At 44.4% G+C, this 20,813-nt stretch overlaps 13 non-coding genes and 4 pseudogenes across 13 annotated transcripts; 16 read left to right on the top strand and 1 right to left on the bottom strand.

The window, feature by feature from the left end:
- Positions 1–555: 555 nt before the first annotated feature.
- On the top strand, positions 556–674 carry LOC147266565 (5S ribosomal RNA; annotated as a pseudogene).
- Positions 675–984: 310 nt separating this feature from the next.
- On the top strand, positions 985–1,103 carry LOC147266564 (5S ribosomal RNA). Its single transcript, XR_015113483.1, has one exon. It is a non-coding gene; the product is annotated as a 5S ribosomal RNA (ribosomal RNA).
- A 310-nt stretch (positions 1,104–1,413) lies between these two features.
- Positions 1,414–1,532, top strand: LOC147266563 (5S ribosomal RNA). The gene has a single exon (XR_015115128.1). It is a non-coding gene; the product is annotated as a 5S ribosomal RNA (ribosomal RNA).
- Positions 1,533–1,841: 309 nt separating this feature from the next.
- Positions 1,842–1,960, top strand: LOC147266562 (5S ribosomal RNA). The gene has a single exon (XR_015114347.1). It is a non-coding gene; the product is annotated as a 5S ribosomal RNA (ribosomal RNA).
- A 310-nt stretch (positions 1,961–2,270) lies between these two features.
- LOC147266561 (5S ribosomal RNA) lies at positions 2,271–2,389 on the top strand. Its single transcript, XR_015112714.1, has one exon. It is a non-coding gene; the product is annotated as a 5S ribosomal RNA (ribosomal RNA).
- A 311-nt stretch (positions 2,390–2,700) lies between these two features.
- On the top strand, positions 2,701–2,819 carry LOC147266560 (5S ribosomal RNA). Its single transcript, XR_015112791.1, has one exon. It is a non-coding gene; the product is annotated as a 5S ribosomal RNA (ribosomal RNA).
- A 309-nt stretch (positions 2,820–3,128) lies between these two features.
- On the top strand, positions 3,129–3,247 carry LOC147266559 (5S ribosomal RNA). The gene has a single exon (XR_015113325.1). It is a non-coding gene; the product is annotated as a 5S ribosomal RNA (ribosomal RNA).
- Positions 3,248–3,558: 311 nt separating this feature from the next.
- LOC147266558 (5S ribosomal RNA) lies at positions 3,559–3,677 on the top strand. Its single transcript, XR_015112764.1, has one exon. It is a non-coding gene; the product is annotated as a 5S ribosomal RNA (ribosomal RNA).
- A 728-nt stretch (positions 3,678–4,405) lies between these two features.
- LOC147266557 (5S ribosomal RNA) lies at positions 4,406–4,524 on the top strand (annotated as a pseudogene).
- Positions 4,525–4,834: 310 nt separating this feature from the next.
- On the top strand, positions 4,835–4,953 carry LOC147266556 (5S ribosomal RNA). The gene has a single exon (XR_015114583.1). It is a non-coding gene; the product is annotated as a 5S ribosomal RNA (ribosomal RNA).
- Positions 4,954–5,682: 729 nt separating this feature from the next.
- LOC147266555 (5S ribosomal RNA) lies at positions 5,683–5,801 on the top strand (annotated as a pseudogene).
- A 309-nt stretch (positions 5,802–6,110) lies between these two features.
- Positions 6,111–6,229, top strand: LOC147266554 (5S ribosomal RNA). The gene has a single exon (XR_015113569.1). It is a non-coding gene; the product is annotated as a 5S ribosomal RNA (ribosomal RNA).
- Positions 6,230–6,539: 310 nt separating this feature from the next.
- Positions 6,540–6,658, top strand: LOC147266553 (5S ribosomal RNA). The gene has a single exon (XR_015115072.1). It is a non-coding gene; the product is annotated as a 5S ribosomal RNA (ribosomal RNA).
- Positions 6,659–6,967: 309 nt separating this feature from the next.
- Positions 6,968–7,086, top strand: LOC147266552 (5S ribosomal RNA). The gene has a single exon (XR_015114907.1). It is a non-coding gene; the product is annotated as a 5S ribosomal RNA (ribosomal RNA).
- Positions 7,087–7,395: 309 nt separating this feature from the next.
- LOC147266551 (5S ribosomal RNA) lies at positions 7,396–7,514 on the top strand. Its single transcript, XR_015115604.1, has one exon. It is a non-coding gene; the product is annotated as a 5S ribosomal RNA (ribosomal RNA).
- A 310-nt stretch (positions 7,515–7,824) lies between these two features.
- LOC147266550 (5S ribosomal RNA) lies at positions 7,825–7,933 on the top strand (annotated as a pseudogene).
- A 1,275-nt stretch (positions 7,934–9,208) lies between these two features.
- Positions 9,209–9,281, bottom strand: trnaf-gaa (transfer RNA phenylalanine (anticodon GAA)). The gene has a single exon. It is a non-coding gene; the product is annotated as a tRNA-Phe (tRNA).
- Between the last annotated feature and the right edge of the window lie 11,532 nt (positions 9,282–20,813).

Below are 20,813 nucleotides of genomic sequence, written 5' to 3'. Positions count from 1 at the left end.
TCAACATTCTTTTCTTTGTATTGACAGGACACCTATTTGACGTTTGAAAAGACCGTGAGGCTGTTGCACGTCACTTTTTTTTGAGGTTGTAAATTGAGTGAAATGGATATAGAGCCCATGTGTGTGAGAGTCAAGGGCTTACGGCCATACCATTCTGAACTCGTCTGATCTCGGAAGCTAAGCAGGGTCAGGCCTGGATAGTACTTGGATGGGAGACCGCCTGGAAATACCAGTTACTGTAAGCTTTTTGGTTTCATTGTGAGGAAAGGGCATCTTTGAGTGTTTGGGGACCAGCATGAGCGAGCTTCCTTCACACACCTTTTCTTGAAGCGCCTTTCTGCAGCTTTGAAATGGAATGTCATGCAGCGTGTAATTTGAAGTAGACAGATGGCAGATGCAGTACTTTTCTCTAGATGACATCAACATTCTTTTCTTTTATCGACAGGACACCTATGTGGCGTGTGAAAAGACCGTGAGGCTGTTGCGCATCACTTTTTATCTAAGGTTGTAAAGTGAGTGAAATGGATATAGAGCCCAGGTGTGTGAGAGTCAAGGGCTTACGGCCATACCCCTCTGAACACGCCCGATCTCGTCTGATCTCGGAAGCTAAGCAGGGTCGGGCCTGGTTACTACTTGGATGGGAGACTGCCAGGCAGTCCCAGGTGCTGTAAGCTTTTTTGTTTCATTGTGAGGAAAGGGCAGCTTTGAGTGTTTGGGGACCAGCATGAGCGAGCTTCCCTCACACACCTTTTCTTGAAGCGCCTTTCTGCAGCTTTGAAATTGAATGTCATGCAGCGTGTAATTTGAAGTAGACAGATGGCAGATGCAGTACTTTTCTCTAGATGACATCAACATTCTTTTCTTTTATTGACAGGACACCGATTTGGCGTGTGAAAAGACCCTGAGGCTGTTGGGCATCACTTTTTTTCTGAGGTTGTAAAGTGTGTGAAATGGATATAGAGCCCATGTGTGTGAGGGTCAAGGGCTTACGGCCATACCACTCTGAACACGCCCGATCTCGTCTGATCTCGGAAGCTAAGCAGGGTCGGGCCTGGTTAGGACTTGGATGGGAGACCGCCTGGGAATACCAGGTGCTGTAAGCTTTTTTGTTTCATTGTGAGGATAGGGCCGCTTTGAGTCTTTGGGGACCAGCATGAGCGAGCTTCCCTCACACACCTTTTCTTGAAGCGCCCTCTGCAGCTTTGGAATGGAATTTCATGCAGTGGTTAATTTGAAGAGGACAGATGGCAGATGCAGTACTTTTCTCTAGATGACATCAACATTCTTTTCTTTGTATTGACAGGACAACTATTTGGTGTGTAAAAAGACCTTGAGGCTGTTGCACATCACATTTTTTTTGAGGTTGTAAAGTGAGTGAAATGGATATAGAGCCCATGTGTGTGAGAGTCCAGGGCTTACGGCCATACCACTCTGAACACGCCCGATCTCGTCTGATCTCGGAAGCTTAGCAGGGTCGGGCCTGGTTAGTGCTTGGATGGAAGACCGCCTGGGAATACCAGGTGCTGTAAGCTTTTTTGTTTCATTGTGAGGAAAGGGCCGCTTTGAGTCTTTGGGGACCAGCATGAGCGAGCTTCCCTCACACACCTTTTCTTGAAGCGCCCTCTGCAGCTTTGGAATGGAATTTCATGCAGTGGTTAATTTGAAGAAGACAGATGGCAGATGCAGTACTTTTCTCTCGATGACATCAACATTCTTTTCTTTTATAAACAGGACACCGATTTGGCGTGTGAAAAGACCCTGAGGCTTTTGCGCATCACTTTTTTTCTGAGGTTGTAAAGTGTGTGAAATGGATATACAGCCCATGTGTGTGAGAGTCAAGGGCTTACGGCCATACCACTCTGAACACGCCCGATCTCGTCTGATCTCGGAAGCTAAGCAGGGTCGGGCCTGGTTAGTACTTGGATGGGAGACCGCCTGGGAATACCAGGTGCTGTAAGCTTTTTTTTTTCATTGTGAGGAAAGGGCAGCTTTGAGTGTTTGGGGACCAGCATGAGCGAGCTTCCCTCACACACCTTTTCTTGAAGCGCCCTCCACAGCTTTCGAATGGAATGTCATGCAGTGTGTAATTTGAAGTAGACAGATGGCAGATGCAGTACTTTTCTCTAGATGACATCAACATTCTTTTCTTTGTATTGACAGGACAACTATTTGGTGTGTAAAAAGACCTTGAGGCTGTTGCACATCACATTTTTTTTGAGGTTGTAAAGTGAGTGAAATGGATATAGAGCCCATGTGTGTCAGAGTCAAGGGCTTACGGCCATACCACTCTGAACACGCCCGATCTCGTCTGATCTCGGAAGCTAAGCAGGGTCGGGCCTGGTTAGTACTTGGATGGAAGACCGCCTGGGAATACCAGGTGCTGTAAGCTTTTTTGTTTCTTTGTGAGGAAAGGGCAGCTTTGAGTCTTTGGGGACCAGCAAGAGTGAGCTTCCCTCACACACCTTTTCTTGAAGCGCCTTTCTGAAGCTTTGAAATTGAATGTCATGCAGCGTGTAATTTGAAGTAGACAGATGGCAGATGCAGTACTTTTCTCTAGATGACATCAACATTCTTTTCTTTGTATTGACAGGACACCTATTTGACGTTTGAAAAGACCGTGAGGCTGTTGCACGTCACTTTTTTTCTGAGGTTGTAAAGTGAGTGAAATGGATATAGAGCCCATGTGTGTGAGAGTCAAGGGCTTACGGCCATACCACTCTGAACACACCCGATCTCGTCTGATCTCGGAAGCTTAGCAGGGTCGGGCCTGGTTAGTACTTGGATGGGAGACCGCCTGGGAATACCAGGTGCTGTAAGCTTTTTTGTTTCATTGTGAGGAAAGGGCCGCTTTGAGTCTTTGGGGACCAGCATGAGCGAGCTTCCCTCACACACCTTTTCTTGAAGCGCCCTCTGCAGCTTTGGAATGGAATTTCATGCAGTGGTTAATTTGAAGAAGACAGATGGCAGATGCAGTACTTTTCTCTCGATGACATCAACATTCTTTTCTTTTATTGACATGACACCGATTTGGCGTGTGAAAAGACCCTGAGGCTGTTGCGCATCACTTTTTTTCTGAGGTTGTAAATTGTGTGAAATGGATATAGAGCCCATGTGTGTCAGAGTCAAGGGCTTACGGCCATACCACTCTGAACACGCCCGATCTCGTCTGATCTTGGAAGCTAAGCAGGGTCGGGCCTGGTTAGTACTTGGATGGAAGACCGCCTGGGAATACCAGGTGCTGTAAGCTTTTTTGTTTCTTTGTGAGGAAAGGGCAGCTTTGAGTCTTTGGGGACCAGCATGAGTGAGCTTCCCTCACACACCTTTTCTTGAAGCGCCTTTCTGCAGCTTTGAAATTGAATGTCATGCAGCGTGTAATTTGAAGTAGACAGATGGCAGATGCAGTACTTTTCTCTAGATGACATCAACATTCTTTTCTTTGTATTGACAGGACACCTATTTGACGTTTGAAAAGACCGTGAGGCTGTTGCACGTCACTTTTTTTCTGAGGTTGTAAAGTGAGTGAAATGGATATAGAGCCCATGTGTGTGAGAGTCAAGGGCTTACGGCCATACCACTCTGAACACACCCGATCTCGTCTGATCTCGGAAGCTAAGCAGGGTCGGACCTGGTTAGTACTTGGATGGAAGACCGCCTGGGAATACCAGGTGCTGTAAGCTTTTTTATTTCTTTGTGAGGAAAGGGCAGCTTTGAGTCTTTGGGGACCAGCATGAGCGAGCTTCCCTCACACACCTTTTCTTGAAGCGCCCTCCACAGCTTTCGAATGGAATGTCATGCAGTGTGTAATTTGAAGTAGACAGATTGCAGATGCAGTACTTTTCTCTAGATGACATCAACATTCTTTTCTTTGTATTGACAGGACAACTATTTGGTGTGTAAAAAGACCGTGAGGCTGTTGCACATCACATTTTTTTGAGGTTGTAAATTGAGTGAAATGGATATAGAGCCCATGTGTGTGAGAGTCAAGGGCTTACGGCCATACCATTCTGAACTCGTCTGATCTCGGAAGCTAAGCAGGGTCAGGCCTGGATAGTACTTGGATGGGAGACCGCCTGGAAATACCAGTTGCTGTAAGCTTTTTGGTTTCATTGTGAGGAAAGGGCAGCTTTGAGTGTTTGGGGACCAGCATGAGCGAGCTTCCTTCACACACCTTTTCTTGAAGCGCCTTTCTGCAGCTTTGAAATGGAATGTCATGCAGCGTGTAATTTGAAGTAGACAGATGGCAGATGCAGTACTTTTCTCTAGATGACATCAACATTCTTTTCTTTTATCGACAGGACACCTATGTGGCGTGTGAAAAGACCGTGAGGCTGTTGCGCATCACTTTTTTTCTAAGGTTGTAAAGTGAGTGAAATGGATATAGAGCCCAGGTGTGTAAGAGTCAAGGGCTTACGGCCATACCCCTCTGAACACGCCCGATCTCGTCTGATCTCGGAAGCTAAGCAGGGTCGGGCCTGGTTACTACTTGGATGGGAGACTGCCAGGCAGTCCCAGGTGCTGTAAGCTTTTTTGTTTCATTGTGAGGAAAGGGCAGCTTTGAGTGTTTGGGGACCAGCATGAGCGAGCTTCCCTCACACACCTTTTCTTGAAGCGCCTTTCTGCAGCTTTAAAATTGAATGTCATGCAGCGTGTAATTTGAAGTAGACAGATGGCAGATGCAGTACTTTTCTCTAGATGACATCAACATTCTTTTCTTTTATTGACAGGACACCGATTTGGCGTGTGAAAAGACCCTGAGGCTGTTGGGCATCACTTTTTTTCTGAGGTTGTAAAGTGTGTGAAATGGATATAGAGCCCATGTGTGTGAGGGTCAAGGGCTTACGGCCATACCACTCTGAACACGCCCGATCTCGTCTGATCTCGGAAGCTAAGCAGGGTCGGGCCTGGTTAGGACTTGGATGGGAGACCGCCTAGGAATACCAGGTGCTGTAAGCTTTTTTGTTTCATTGTGAGGAAAGGGCCGCTTTGAGTCTTTGGGGACCAGCATGAGCGAGCTTCCCTCACACACCTTTTCTTGAAGCGCCCTCTGCAGCTTTGGAATGGAATTTCATGCAGTGGTTAATTTGAAGAGGACAGATGGCAGATGCAGTACTTTTCTCTCGATGACATCAACATTCTTTTCTTTTATTGACAGGACACGTATTTGGCGTGTGAAAAGACCGTGAGGCTGTTGCACATCACATTTTTTTTGAGGTTGTAAATTGTGTGAAATGGATATAGAGCCCATGTGTGTGAGAGTCAAGGGCTTACGGCCATACTATTCTGAACTCGTCTGATCATGGAAGCTAAGCAGGGTCAGGCCTGGATAGTACTTGGATGGAAGACCGCCTGGAAATACCAGTTGCTGTAAGCTTTTTGGTTTCATTGTGAGGAAAGGGCAGCTTTGAGTGTTTGGGGACCAGCATGAGCGAGCTTCCTTCACACACCTTTTCTTGAAGCGCCTTTCTGCAGCTTTGAAATGGAATGTCATGCAGCGTGTAATTTGAAGTAGACAGATTGCAGATGCAGTATTTTTCTCTAGATGACATCAACATTTTTTTCTTTGTATTGACAGGACAACTATTTGGTGTGTAAAAAGACCGTGAGGCTGTTGCACATCACATTTTTTTTGAGGTTGTAAAGTGAGTGAAATGGATATAGAGCCCATGTGTGTGAGAGTCAAGGGCTTACGGCCATACCACTCTGAACACGCCCGATCTCGTCTGATCTCAGAAGCTAAGCAGGGTCGGGCCTGGTTAGTACTTGGATGGAAGGCCGCCTGGGAATACCAGGTGCTATAAGCTTTTTTGTTTCATTGTGAGGAAAGGGCAGCTTTGAGTGTTTGGGGACCAGCATGAGCGAGCTTCCCTCACACACCTTTTCTTGAAGCGCCCTCTGCAGCTTTGGAATGGAATTTCATGCAGTGGTTAATTTGAAGAAGACAGATGGCAGATGCAGTACTTTTCTCTCGATGACATCAACATTCTTTTCTTTTATTGACAGGACACGTATTTGGCGTGTGAAAAGACCCTGAGGCTGTTGCGCATCACTTTTTTTCTGAGGTTGTAAATTGTGTGAAATGGATATAGAGCCCATGTGTGTCAGAATCAAGGGCTTACGGCCATACCACTCTGAACACGCCCGATCTCGTCTGATCTCGGAAGCTAAGCAGGGTCGAGCCTGGTTAGTACTTGGATGGAAGACCGCCTGGGAATACCAGGTGCTGTAAGCTTTTTTATTTCTTTGTGAGGAAAGGGCAGCTTTGAGTGTTTGGGGACCAGCATGAGCGAACTTCCCTCACACACCTTTTCTTGAAGCGCCCTCCACAGCTTTGGAATGGAATGTCATGCAGTGTGTAATTTGAAGTAGACAGATTGCAGATGCAGTACTTTTCTCTAGATGACATCAACATTTTTTTCTTTGTATTGACAGGACAACTATTTGGTGTGTAAAAAGACTTTGAGGCTGTTGCACATTACATTTTTTTTGAGGTTGTAAAGTGAGTGAAATGGATATAGAGCCCATGTGTGTGAGAGTCAAGGGCTTACGGCCATACCCCTCTGAACACGCCCGATCTCGTCTGATCTCGGAAGCTTAGCAGGGTCGGGCCTGGTTAGTACTTGGATGGAAGGCCGCCTGGGAATACCAGGTGCTGTAAGCTTTTTTGTTTCATTGTGAGGAAAGGGCCGCTTTGAGTCTTTGGGGACCAGCATGAGCGAGCTTCCCTCACACACCTTTTCTTGAAGCGCCCTCTGCAGCTTTGGAATGAAATTTCATGCAGTGGTTAATTTGAAGAAGACAGATGGCAGATGCAGTACTTTTCTCTCGATGACATCAACATTCTTTTCTTTTATTGACATGACACGTATTTGGCGTGTGAAAAGACCCTGAGGCTGTTGCGCATCACTTTTTTTCTGAGGTTGTAAATTGTGTGAAATGGATATTGAGCCCATGTGTGTCAGAGTCAAGGGCTTACGGCCATACCACTCTGAACACGCCCGATCTCGCCTGATCTCGGAAGCTAAGCAGGGTTGGGCCTGGTTAGTACTTGGATAGGAGACCGCCTGGGAATACCAGGTGCTGTCAGCTTTTTTATTTCTTTGTGAGGAAAGGGCAGCTTTGAGTCTTTGGGGACCAGCATGAGCGAGCTTCCCTCACATACCTTTTCTTGAAGCGCCCTCCACAGCTTTGGAATGGAATGTCATGCAGTGGTTAATTTGAAGTAGACAGATGGCAGATGCAGTACTTTTCTCTAGATGACATCAACATTCTTTTCTTTTATTGACAGGACACCTATTTGGCGTGTGAAAAGACCCATAGACTGTTGCGCTTCACTTTTTTTCTGAGGTTGTAAAGTGAGTGAAATGGATATAGAGCCCATGTGTGTAAGAGTCAAGGGCTTACGGCCATACCACTCTGAACACGCCTGATCTCGTCTGATCTCGGAAGCTAAGCAGGGTCGGGCCTGGTTAGTACTTGGATGGGAGACCGCCTGGGAATACCAGGTGCTGTAAGCTTTTTTGTTTCTTTGTGAGGAAAGGGCAGCTTTGAGTGTTTGGGGACCAGCATGAGCGAGCTTCCCTCACACACCTTTTCTTGAAGCGCCCTCCACAGCTTTCGAATGGAATGTCATGCAGTGTGTAATTTGAAGTAGACAGATTGCAGATGCAGTACTTTTCTCTAGATGACATCAACATTCTTTTCTTTGTATTGACAGGACAACTATTTGGTGTGTAAAAAGACCGTGAGGCTGTTGCACATCACATTTTTTTTGAGGTTGTAAAGTGAGTGAAATGGATATAGAGCCCATGTGTGTTAGAGTCAGGGGCTTACGGCCATACCATTCTGAACTCGTCTGATCTCGGAAGCTAAGCAGGGTCGGGCCTGGTTAGTACTTGGATGGCAGACCGCCTGGGAATACCTGGTGCTGTAAGCTTTTTTGTTTCTTTGTGAGGAAAGGGCAGCTTTGAGTCTTTGGGGACCAGCATGAGCGAGCTTCCCTCACACACCTTTTCTTGAAGCGCCCTCTGCAGCTTTGGAATGGAATGTCATGCAGTGGTTAATTTGAAGTAGACAGATGGCAGATGCAGTACTTTTCTCTCGATGACATCAACATTCTTTTCTTTTATTGACAGGACACCTATTTAATTTGAAGTAGAAAGATGGCAGATGCAGTGTACTGGGCTTCTCTCTACTCCTCTCTCTCCTCCTATATGTGTCATACATTAATTATACTCATAGGTATTACTAACTTGTCTCCTTTTCTGGAGCCTTTTTGGCTCCTCTCATTCCAGATCTGGGTGCTGCTGGAGGAGGCTGCAGAGCTGAAGAGGCTCAAGCTGCCACCCGTAGCTCCACCTACTCACATCACCGTCTTTCCATCAGTCTCTCTCTCTCTTTATCTCTGTCCCTCTCTTTCCTTCGACATATCCGTCTTCCTCCATTTTCTGTTTTGTTCCTGTTCTCTTTCCCCCCAATCGGTCAAAGCAGAAGGCCGTCCCCATTGAGCCTAGATCTGCTCGATGTTCCTGCCTGTTAAAAGGAAGGTTTTTGTCGCCGCTTTTGCAGGATGTGCTTGCTGATGGAGAATTGTTGGGTGTAGATTCATTGAAGCAGTTTGGTACTGGACCTGCTCTACCTGTAAAGTGTCATGAGATAAGTTTTGTTGTGATTTGGTGCAATATAAATAAAATTAACTTGACCAGTGTCATTTGTGGTCTTTCGTTAATTGCATGCCACATGAAATTATTATTAGTCACTTTTATCTCACATTTGACCTGCAGCTACAGTCTCACAGTGGCAAGACGAGAACACTTCTACTTCTGATGATAACAGTTTGTTCAACAATGAACTTCATCCAGTACCATGTTGTTAAACACTGGAACACCAGCATAGCACCAGAACAGGGACTTTAACCCTGGACCCTCAGATTAAAAGTCTGATGCGCTACCGTCTGAGCTACTCAGGCTCTTCCTTCAGCATTTAGACAGGAAAAGAAACACCTGTGAAGGTCAAACTGCTGCTTTCTTGACTTGTTCAATCCTCCATGTTCAAGTCCACCATGCTTTTGATTGGTTCTGATTCTCTGTGGCAAAATCCAACAAGAGGCTCCAAAAATGTCTTGAATGTCATAAGAATGCACAGGACAAGATGTTCGTTTCCTTCATGTCTGCAGTTCCTCCACTGGAAAGTAAAGTCAATGCTGTTCCTCTGCTGAAACCTGGGATCGGACCAGGGACCTTTAGATCTTCAGTCTAACGCTCTCCCAACTGAGCTATTTCAGCTCTGAGGGAGGGCCCTGCTTCTCTCATTTTATAATCTCTTCCACTCTCACTAGAACTTAGAGAGGATTTGAGCTTCTGAAGTCATGACACATTGAACAGTTCGACAGGACCATTTTTGATGAATGTCTGAATCAAACAAGCCTCTTTTGTTTGTCTTCTTCCCAGTTGCCTCAACATTGTGTGAGCCAATAATTCCACATCTGTACCAGACACACCTCTGGTTGGTGGGTTTTATGGATCTTTCTGTTCTAACAGTGTCTTTTATCTTAAATATGCCACTTTCACATGAAAACATCAATAACAGGACAATATCAAAACTATTATTGCTGCTGTTGCTGTTGTTGGTTGTGTGTCTGTCTTCCATCCCCCTGTCCCCCTGTCTTTCTCTCTGCTTGTCTTTCACCCTCATCTTGTTCCCATCTTTTTGTCATTCTCTCCCTCATTTCTCTCTGTCTTTTGTCTTTTCTTCTCTATATTTGTCTTCTGCTGCTCCAGGATCAGCTCCTATCACACAGTGGTCCAGAACGATTATGAAGCCTGATCATGAATGTGAGCAAAGCTCTTAGAACAGGCCTGCTGCCACCACAACTAAGATCCTGCAGGTCACTAGAAACTCCAGTGTCCAGCTGACAAGTGGACTTTCCTCTGATCTGTGGTGGTGCTGAGTTTAGCAAACATCTCCAACAAGAAGATGAAGGAGGCCATCAACTCCTCCAAGCTCAACATCTATACTGGCTTTACTGGGAGATCAGGAGGTCAAAGCAGATCTTCACCCTCCACCTCAGATGGTTTCTACTCACAGAGATGAGGGACCAGTTCAAACCAGCTACCTGGAGCTCCCTTAAGCCATTGTCCCCATCAGCTAACATCTGGATCTGGACCTGCACCGGTGCTGATTTGTGTCTTGAGTCCCCAGAGTTTGTTGAACCAGAGAAGCTTCAACTGGTGACGGTCGTACAACCAAGTGTGAAGGTGAGCCTGCATTGTCTGATCTGGAGCTAACAGGGGAATTAGCAAGTGCTCTGACTGTTCTAGAGTTGCTGCTTAGTTGAATTTGAATTTATTTGTTGAAATGTTCCAGTTTCTATGAGGTCAGGGAAGATTGGTGTGGATCTAAAGGTCCCTGGTTGGATCCCAGGACATTGTTTTGGCTCATTTGAACATTTTCAAACCCTCGTTGCTCAGATTTTACATGAATTTGATCATGACTTTTGGACAAATGTCTTGTTTATTAATTAAATAATCACTTCAGTTATGAATTTAGTGAGTCACCCAGACTTGGTCAATAACAAAAATTAGTCTGGTTATTATTCAGTTTCCAGTCAGTAGGGACACACGCACACACACACACACACACACACACACACAGCCTGTCTTTGGTATAAAATGGTCTGTCACGTTCACGTTGGAAGATTTCTCTGACTCAATTGTGAATAAAGAGATTCTTCATCTGACACCTGAGTCTTGATCCACTGATTCCTCTGATCCACCTCTTTCTGCTCCAACAAGGCTGACATGGATCAGGTGGGTCCATGTCATCCAATCAGTAGGTTTCTCTTCTCAATTAATTTTCTTCATCCCAGTTTAGATTGATTCTTCTCAGCCTCATGAAGGAGCATCTGATCAGGTGTTTGACTGCTTGTTGGTTGTAATTCCATAGATTTTAATCTCAGATGTTATAGAATTAATAAGAACATCTTAAAGACCTTTGTCCAACACTTGAAACTCACCTGTCTGTGGAGGCCCAACTGGCCTTTGGTAATGAGGTGGTGGATGCATGTGAATGAAATGAGGCTCGTGTTGCTGTGAGGAGCCACTAGAGGGAGACACCTGTCGTTCCTCCCAGCTGACAATGAGGCTTCACAGCTGCATTTGAAGCTGTCCTTTATGAGTCACAACTGTCTTGAGCTCAGGAGCCAAACTCACCGAAAAAATATGCAAGTGGCTTTGGACAAAAGCGTCTGCTCAATGAAATTGTAGGCTTGTAGAATTCTATAAATGTATAATATAATTGTAGAAATGCTCTCTCTCACCACCCCCCAAAGTCTGTGCCAGGGTCTCTGGCCAGTGGTCAATGGCTCCTATCACCTGCCCAGGAAGGATCCAGCTTGCTTGTCTTTGTAATTCTGCACTTATTAGAGACCTGGAAACAAAGGAATGCGGAAAAAGAGAAAATAGGACCTCACACAAATGGGCTTGTGACACAATTTTAAAGAGTTGTGTCAATGTGAATCTTTTACAAATGTGTGTGTGAATGTGGTTGTTGTGGCCGAGTGGTGAAGGCGATGGACTAGAAATCCATTGGGGTCTCCCTGCTCAGGTTGGAGTCCTGCCAACAACGTTAAAGTGTTGATGTTCTGGAGGAGACAACATCTGATCTTTTTAGATCCACGAGTCAAAGGTTTTCTTTAAAGTGCTGCAGCAGCTGAGGATGAGGGAGAGACAGAATTTCAAACCATCTTCGTGAGGACATTTTGAAAAATGATTATATTTGCCACAGTTATTATTGACTTGGAACACTGCAAAAATATCCCCTCTCCAAAAACCCTCCTCTTCAACTTTGTACCCAAGTTGTCTCCTCATCAGGCACCACAGTGTCCAGGATGTTCAGTCAAAAAGTCATTAATGATTTTAAAAATGTCCATCAAACACAAAATAAGGCTTCAAATAGGTAAAATCACCATCTGTAGACTGGACCAATATGCTGATGTGATCCTTTGATTAGTTTAGGATCAGTCAGAGATCAAAGACTGAAGCAGGAGATCAATGCTCAGAACCCAGAGATCAAAGACAGAATTCAGACATCAGAGAAAGAATTCAGACATCAAACACATACCTGATGGAGGCTCCACCCCCCCCCCAGACAGTTTCCATGTAAGTCGTAAGTTTTATTTTTAAAGCGCCAAATCACAACAAGTGTTATCTTCTTTTTATTCTTTTTATTAAAGATTGAAGCTCCATACAAGACAGTTTGTAGACAAGAACATCACAGCCTGGGAAGCTTTCACTTCTTTTGATGGACAGCTTTGATTTCAGGTTCTACCTCTGTAAAATTGAAAGTAAAGTAAATGAAGCACCTGTGAAGGTAAAACTGATGATGTCATGACTTGTTCAGTCCTCCAACGTTAAAGTCCAACAAGCTTTTGATTGTCTCTGATTCTCTGTGGCAAAATCCAACAAGAGGAAACAGAAAATCTTGAGGTTGTCTCACTTTTTTTTTTTAAAGAAACTCTGCATAGGACAGTGATAGGATGCTTGTTTCCTTGGATGAAAAAGTCTGGTACTCTCATCTTCTTAAACATTTACTTGTTCAATCAGGACAAGAGAATCTGAGCTTGGATGTCATTTTGTAGTAAAAGGTGAATTAAACTTGTAAACATCAGCTGGTGTTCACTCTGATGATGTATCGATGGTCTGTATTCTGCCTTCTGTAGCACAATGCTGCTGGGAAGAAGCCTGATTATGTCAGAGTTGTGTTCAGTGGCTCCTGCTGGGTCCATTTCTGACAAATAGGCTCCAAAGAGTTCAGGTGTTTAAAAGCTCAGGGTTGCTGTCAGCAGACGAGGTGGCTGAGTGGTTAAGGCGATGGACTGCTAATCCATTGTGCTCTGCACGCGTGGGTTTGAATCCCATCCTCGTCGTGAGCGACTCTGGTTTCTACTCCAACATTATGGAATTACTGTGAGGCTTTTAACTGACACAGATACCAGTTGAGTCAACTTCCCTTTCACAACCTGACTAAAACAACTCAGACACCCAGAGCTCACATGTCAATCACCTCTGTAGAAGGTCCCGCCCCCACAGAGCTATAAATCCTCCCATCAGTGAAGAAAACTGAAGACGCCTCTTGGATGAGAGCTGAAGCATCTTCAAGAAACCTGAAATAGTCCACTTGGTACATTTAAATAATCCTACAATTTCTTTCAGCTTTTGTCCAAAGCCACGTGCATGTATCACATGTATATAATATATATGTGATACTCTTTCATCTACTCATGAACCAAAAATGCAGTCTAATACCAGTAAATTTGTGCAGAAAAATGTCATTTGTGCTCCTTCTTTTATTTATTTGTTTATTTAGTATTTTTTAATGTATTTTCTTTCAATTCACATTTTGTCCATTAACTTCATAATCACTCTTCACAGTCGCCATCTCATCACATGACTAAAGTTTGGGTTCTGTATTGGTGGTAAAATATCCTTCCATGCCCCTCACTAGTTTGCACACAGAAAAGCATATTTTACTGGTTTCAAATCTCTTAGTGTGTTCTCTCTGTTAAACCAGCTGTGGCAGCTTTCATTGTGTGATTGATTTTAAAATATAAATATGGAACAGAACCATTGGAAGAAGATGTCAGGACATTTGAAGGAATGTAAATCTCCTGTTGAAATGTTGCAGTGTGCAGCTGAGACTCTCTGGCAGTGGCACAAGGAGCCACAATGGCAGAACCTGGACCCTCCTGGAGGAGAACCACAGGTGAGGGCCTTCTTGGCTCCAGATTGATGGAAATCAAGTGTCTGAGGCTGTTAGCAGCCATGAAGTTGATCTGGTTGGGCACTGGTATTTTTTCTTGCTGCAGCTCAGGAGTGATTCAGGAGAAGAGTTTCAGAACAGCCAAGGGGACTGGAATTTTCAAATTTCCCCTGGAACCAGACAAACTTGGGAGGTAAAACCTCCAATCATAGCCACTCAGATGCAGCAGCAGAAAGAAGCTGTCATCTACCCTGACAGTCAGAGCATCAAGTCAAGAAAACATCAACCATCTTGTAGTTCCAAACCTTCACCTGTCAGATTCAGCTACTTCTTATTGTGGGACTTTAAATTTGAACACAATGGAATTTGGACAAGGAGTTTTCCTTCAAGTCAGAACATCATCGTCCAGCCTCCAACCAGAGGTCCATCAGTTATCATGGGAGCCACATGTGGAGTCTGGGTTCTTTTCTAGAATGTGACGGCAATGACAGTCCTGCCAAGTGACATCACTGACATGAATGGATGACTTCAGTCACATGACTGGATGACTTCAGTCACATGAATGGATGGCTTCAGTCACGTGACGGGATGGCTTTAGTCACGTGACTGGATGACTTCAGTCACATGACTGGATGATTTGAAAATTTTGTTGTTGGCCTCTGGACCTTTTTTAAATCAGTAGTTGACCACAGGTAGCTTAGCCAACTGTTAACTAATTAACTTTTAGTCCAGACAATGAATGTGGGTTGACAGTTATTCATACAAAGTCTTTGGTTTCAGATGCAGCCTCAACTGAGACTCCTGGTTCAGAGGATGGGTTTGTTTGCTGTCAGGTTGCCACCTTTTAGAAATGAAAATCAGGGACGCCCACCACGGCTCCTGGGGGCCATGACCACCAGGGGCCTGACTCCCATGAGGTGGGTGCCCACAGCAGTGGTGTGTTTTATTTTGTAGGTGTTTTTAGTCAAGGGGTGATCAAGAAAGCAATTCCTCCTACTTAAAGCTTGAAATGCTTTATCACCAATAAACACATTCTTTATTGTTCAACACTGAACTGCACAATTAAGTTTTAAAATACAAACTCAATAAATGGAGAACTTTATGTGACTTAAGTTCATAACACATCAGCAGGTTTCCCTCCCTTCTTTTTCCAAGTCTCCTTCTTGTTCCTCCTTGCAGCTCTGGGGAACTCTTGGTCTCTCAAAGCCCTGTTGGAAAACTCTGAACAGGACTGCTCAAAGTTGAGAGTGATCACTCCTTTGAGCTCCATGGAGCTCCTGTTCCTGCAGTCACTCCATTTCTGCTTTTCATTTTGTGTTTGTATTAAAGTTCTATTGCTGAAAAAAAAGAGAATTTTTTGCCTTTTTGTTGAAGTAAATATATGAGGGTCGAAACTGACCCATAACACCATGGATGTTACAATAGTTAATAATATTAAAATGAAGAATAAATCAAACCAATCCATGTCAGAGATGTGTTCTAACACCCCTCAGTAATGGTCAGGAAACACAACAACCTTTTGTTTATTTCTATGATTTTCTTGAGGTTCATTTGATCATTTTTTAACTGAAATCGAGGGTTTACTGACTAAAAAAAGGTCCAGAGGCCCACAACAAAATATTCCAATCAATATTTCCATGGATAAGGAAGCCTAACAAGGTAACCGGGAGATGGGAAACAACTTGGATGATAGAAAATTGTTTTTAGTTTATTTTACAGCTGATTGAAGACGAGGGTCAAAACTGACCCGTTAACATCAGAGATGGGAACAGAAAGCTAACACAAGAGGAAGGTTGAAGCTATGAAAAAGGAGTTTGATAAAAATCTTGAACTGACAGTAGAAATATCCTTTTGTGTGTTTACCTTTGTTGACAGAAGTCACTTTAGCTTGGCAGTGAAAAGAATCTCTGCTAGCTTGACAAATAAGTGCACAAACTAGGTTCAAGCTGGACTTTGGACACTGGTATCTGCAACACCTCCCATCAACTCCTAATCTAGCATCTCTGCTGTGGTCAAACTATTTTACAGAACATTTGACAGACCTGTGGAGCAGTGAGGACAAACATGAGTTGATCCACATGATCCACTGAAGCACCATTTTACCCTGCCACTGAGGTCACCAACATGAGCTGGAGTTGGGACTCTTGAACTGAACCTGGGATCACAGCGACACCTACTGCTGCAAAATGGAACAGCAACATTGAACCCAAGTACAGGATTGGAGGGAGACTGATGGTCGCTGTTTGGGTTTTTGAAGAACAAGGAGGGCGTTGGTTCAAGCTGGATTCTCAGAGACTATTTCCCCAACCTCTACATTGGCATCTACACTGTCATCCAGTCATGTGACTGAAGTCATCCATTCATGTCAGTGATGTCACTTGGCAGGACTGTCATTGCCTTCACATTCTAGAAAAGAACCCAGACTCCACATTTCCTCCTATCTATTATTGTGTCCCACCCTCCTGGTCCTTACTCTGAATTCTCAGAGTTTATATCCAGTTCAGTCTTCAAAACAGATGAAGTCATGAGTGTAGATAAATTTCCTTTTCTCCACTGATTATATGTCAAGGTTTGTGTGTGGGGGTGGAGCCTATCCAAGCAGCCTTCGGACAAGAGGCGGGGTTCATCCTGGACATGTCACCAGTCCATCACAGGGCCAACACATACAGGCAGACAACCATTCACACTCACAGCCACACCTACGGTCAATTTAGAGTATCAATCAGCCTCGTCCCCTCTTGATGTCTTTGGACTGTGGAAGGAAGCTGGAGTACCAGAGAGAACCCACACAGACACAGGGAGAACATGCAGACTCCACACAGCTGGGGCTCGAATCTGGAACCTTCTTGCTGTGAGGCCACAGTGCTGACCACTGCACCATTGTGTCCCCTGAAAATGCCACCAGATCGTTTGGATTGTCTATAAAATCAAGTACACATGAACATGAAGAGGTCTTCACAGGGCTGGTGGTGCAATGGATAGCATGACTGACTACTGTCAGAAGATTCTAGGTTCAACTCCTGGCTCGCTCACTTAAAATTTTATACTGAGAAGCTTTCACACCTGAAGTGTGAACCACTGCTAAAAGTCCCTGAAATCCTCCAAGGTTTCCTCCTTGTCTGCTGTAAACATGAACACATGCATGGATCCTGCTACCTCTCACATGTTAAGCTGGCACTTGACAGTGACAGCAGGAGAACAAGAAATCCCAGTGTGTCATCAACATTTCCTGGAAACTAAATGACAGAAGCCAGTGGCGGCTGGTGAAAAAAATTCTTGGTGGGGCTGGTGTGCCAAAAACATTTCCGTGCCTAGTCTAGTATAATCATTCAAAAAGAGCAGCCGGACAATTATTAAATGTTTTAAAATAGTATTTACTTTCCTTCTTAAAATCGACAGTTTCAAAGACAAAAAAAACCAACAACAATTTACAACTACAGTAAATTTTATGAGATCAAATATTATACAATGATGTTAACTTTACAGAAGGTGATTTGAGCTTAATCTATACAATACAAATCAACAATGTGTGTGTCTCTCTCTCTCTGTCTCTCTCTTTGTTCATCTGTGTCTGTCTCTGTCTCCTTCTCTGTGTCTCCGTCTTTGTGTCCTTTTCTCTGTGTCTCTATCTCTGTTTGTTTGTCTCTTAGTGTGTCTGTCTCTCTCTGTCTCTCTCTCTTTGTGTCCGTCTCTCTTTCTCTCTTCCTCTACCTGTCTCTCTCCCTCTGTCTCTCTGTCTATTTGTTTCAGTCTTTCTGGGTGTGTGTTCGAATTCAGCAGTCATTTGTACAGGAACTTTGCTCGTCTCTCTTTCTGGGAGGCAAATTTCTCAATGACCCTGGTGTTGAAACCAGGAATGTTTCGTGTCAGTTTTTTCTCAGTGGAGAGCATAGCCAGAGCGTTGAGCCGATCTTGTGCCATGGTATTTGTAAGAAAAGTTTTTATCCTCTTCAAAGTGGAGAAGCACCTCTCAGATTCTGACGTTGTCATTGGTGTGGTGATGAGGATGTTGAGCAGACTTACAGTTTCAGTGAACGTGTCTTGAAGGTTATTTTCCATCAAAACCTGATAGAGAGCCAGTGCACCACTGCAACTCTGAAACTCTTCGTTCCCGTAGATCAGAGACAGCTCTGTTTGAAGTCTGGCCTTGTCCAATGAGGGATAGGCTTCCACTGTGGTTTTCAGTGCTGAATCTGGGAACTTTCGGCTGTGCTGTGGGAACAGGTCTCCTTGCAGGAGTGTGGCGCTGACAAGATGCTTGGTGAAACTAAATCTCTCCTTGGCATGGCTCACAATGGTGTCACATACCTATGCAATGATATAATTATACAAAATAGGAATTATTGCATCTTCACTTGTCTTCATACATTGACCTGATGAGCTAGCCTATATTATGTAATAAACATACTGTAATGATTCATATCATCATAAAAGAATATACATTTAAGTCTGGACCACTGTATCATTTGGCCAACATCTTATTTTGATTTTATTTAATAATGTGATTCAAATCACGCTAAGAAGCAAGTTCTTACCTCCAGTGCCAAATGGTGCAGTGTGTCTTCTCCCAAGGTTCTGCGTCTCTTTGCGGGTGGCTCCTGAGCAGGTCCCCTGAACTCCTCATCCTCAGCCAGAGTAGGCACATCCTCCCTGACCCAACACATAAGTTTCATGAGTAAGTTCTACAAACTGGTTAGGGATACATGAACAAAACCAAAGGTGGATATCATTACTGTCAATTATATTATACAGATAAATCAATGCTTTAAATAAGATGATATATAAGCATTTAAGTCTACATATACAGAGAAATTGAGGTTAGGCTACAAATTAATTAATTTAGCATACCTGATAGCCTGCATGTGGTCAATGAATGTCTGGGTGACTCCTGCCATGTAGACAGCATCAATGTTTCTCTTCTGCAGCTGGTTGTAAAGGATGTCCACATGTGGCATGATTTTGTGGAACAGGGCCAGTAAAAAACAAAAAGTTTCATCTTCCAGCATTCTCACATAGCCACCAGCTTCTCTCTTTGTCTGGCTATCAAACCCTTCACTGTTCCGGATAGCCTGAAAGCAATTCACCAGATCCTTCTTGTGCTCATAAACTGTGTTAACACGACTGTTGAAGTTCCAACGTGTTGATGATGCACTTGGAAGTCGGTGCGCAACCATCTCATCAAGCACTGCAGTTCTCTTGCTTGACTTAGAGAAAAAAGAAGCAAATCCCCCCATGTCAGAAAAAAAGTGACTGCTCTGAGGGATGTGGGAGGTTGCTTGCTGCAGTATCAGGTTTAACTGATGGGCATAGCAGTGAACATAGTGAGCGTTTGGATAGATGTCTTGTACCTTTCGCTGCACTCCTCCTTTGGCACCCCTCATCACAGCTGCCCCATCACAGGCCTGGGCAATCAGCTTCTTTTCTTGTCCCTCAGAAAGGATGCTGTGCAGCCTCTCCAATAAGGCACTGGCTATTGCATCCGCACAGGTGTTGGGCAGTTTCAAAAATTCAAAGAACCGCTCTTGAATATTGTGGCGGTCGTCAATGTATCTCAGAACTAAGACTAACTGACACTGTGTTGAAACGTCAGTAGTTTCATCAGCCTGGATCGCTAAAAAGTCTGCCGATTTAACTTCATCCAGGATCTGTTCTCTCAAAACTGCCAGCATACAGTCCAGGAGCTCGTTCTGTACTGTCTTCGAGGTGCCTTTAAAAACGGTTGCATTTTCAAGGTGCTCCCTCAAGTCCCGATCAATGGATGCCATCAAGTCAACTGGACCTCTGAATATTCCAGCGTTGTCAGAGGAATCACTTTCGTCATGTCCCCGCAGAGCCAGTTCAAAAGCACCACAGAATTTAACAGTTAATTATCTTAGATAAGATGTTACGGTTCTTATCTACCTCATCATTGTGCTTCCTTACAGCGATGCGGTGACTGTCATTGAGCTGCGTTGCTATGCTAATCTTCCCAAGAACCGCTAGCTTCACGCAGTTTTCCATGTGAATTTTCGCTCTTTCGTGTTTCTTAATCCGCTCGGAGAGGTGCTTCAGGTCAGTGATTCCTGTCTGTGTCCATGCTGAATCACACCGGTCACTCCTGAAAGGGATGCAGGGGAAGCAAAAAAGTGCGTTGGCTGCTCCACAACCCGTCAGCCACGGCTTGCGCTGAAACCAGCTCCGGCAAAAAGTCCTGTTGTAGGATTTAGCCTTTTCCTTGGACTGCTGCTGGATGTTGATTTCAGGCTTGTCCGGTCCCAGCTCCTTAACGCGGATTTTTTCCGCCATGGTCCTCCTCGCAAAAGGGAAATTTAAAAGGGATCTCACCGAATTTGGTGGAAACTGCTGCTCTTGAACTTCGATCGTTGTTGTCGCCATTTTCTCTCTCACTCACTTCTCGCGGTATTTTTTTTCGTAGGGATTCGGAAATCTGGGAATCTCACTACGCAAAAAGAATATCGCGGGCTCCTCAGCTAGCTTTAGCAATCCAAACCTTCACGCATTTTACGTTGGCGTAGGGGCGACTTTTCCAGCGCCCCTACGCCATTAAATTTGGCGATGTTGATTGGCCAATTATTCATTATTTTTCCCTAGCAACCATACAGGATTGGCTAATTAATTGCAGGTCTGGGGCGCTTTGACGAGCGCCCCTAAAGACAAATTATACAGTCTATCAGAGTAAATTCACTATTAATTGAATGAGTCAGTTGGCGTAAATGTTGTTTAAATGACCCATATTGCATGTAGACACACACAATTAAGTAAGGCTGACATTGACGATACAAATTGTAAACATATGCACATATATATGTATAAATACATGTAGAGATTTTCCTCTCCACAGCTGGTGGGGCGGCGCCCCAGCGCCCCCTATGAGCCAGCCGCTACTGATACTGGCTTTACTGGGAGATCAGGAGGACAAAGCAGATCTTCACCCTCCACCTCAGATGGTTTCTCCTCACAGAGATGAGGGACCAGTTCAAACCAGCTACCTGGAGCTCCCTTAAGCCATTGTCCCCATCAGCTAACATCTGGATCTGGACCTGCACCGGTGCTGACTT

Source organism: Aulostomus chinensis, chromosome 4 (genome assembly GCF_037954235.1).
Source record: "Aulostomus chinensis isolate RoL2024-O1b breed Wild chromosome 4, RoL_Achi_v1.0, whole genome shotgun sequence".
NCBI classification, from domain to species: Eukaryota; Metazoa; Chordata; class Actinopteri; order Syngnathiformes; family Aulostomidae; genus Aulostomus; species Aulostomus chinensis.
The sequence above is the reverse complement of the archived record's forward strand: the minus strand, read 5'-3'. Positions and strand labels throughout refer to the sequence as shown.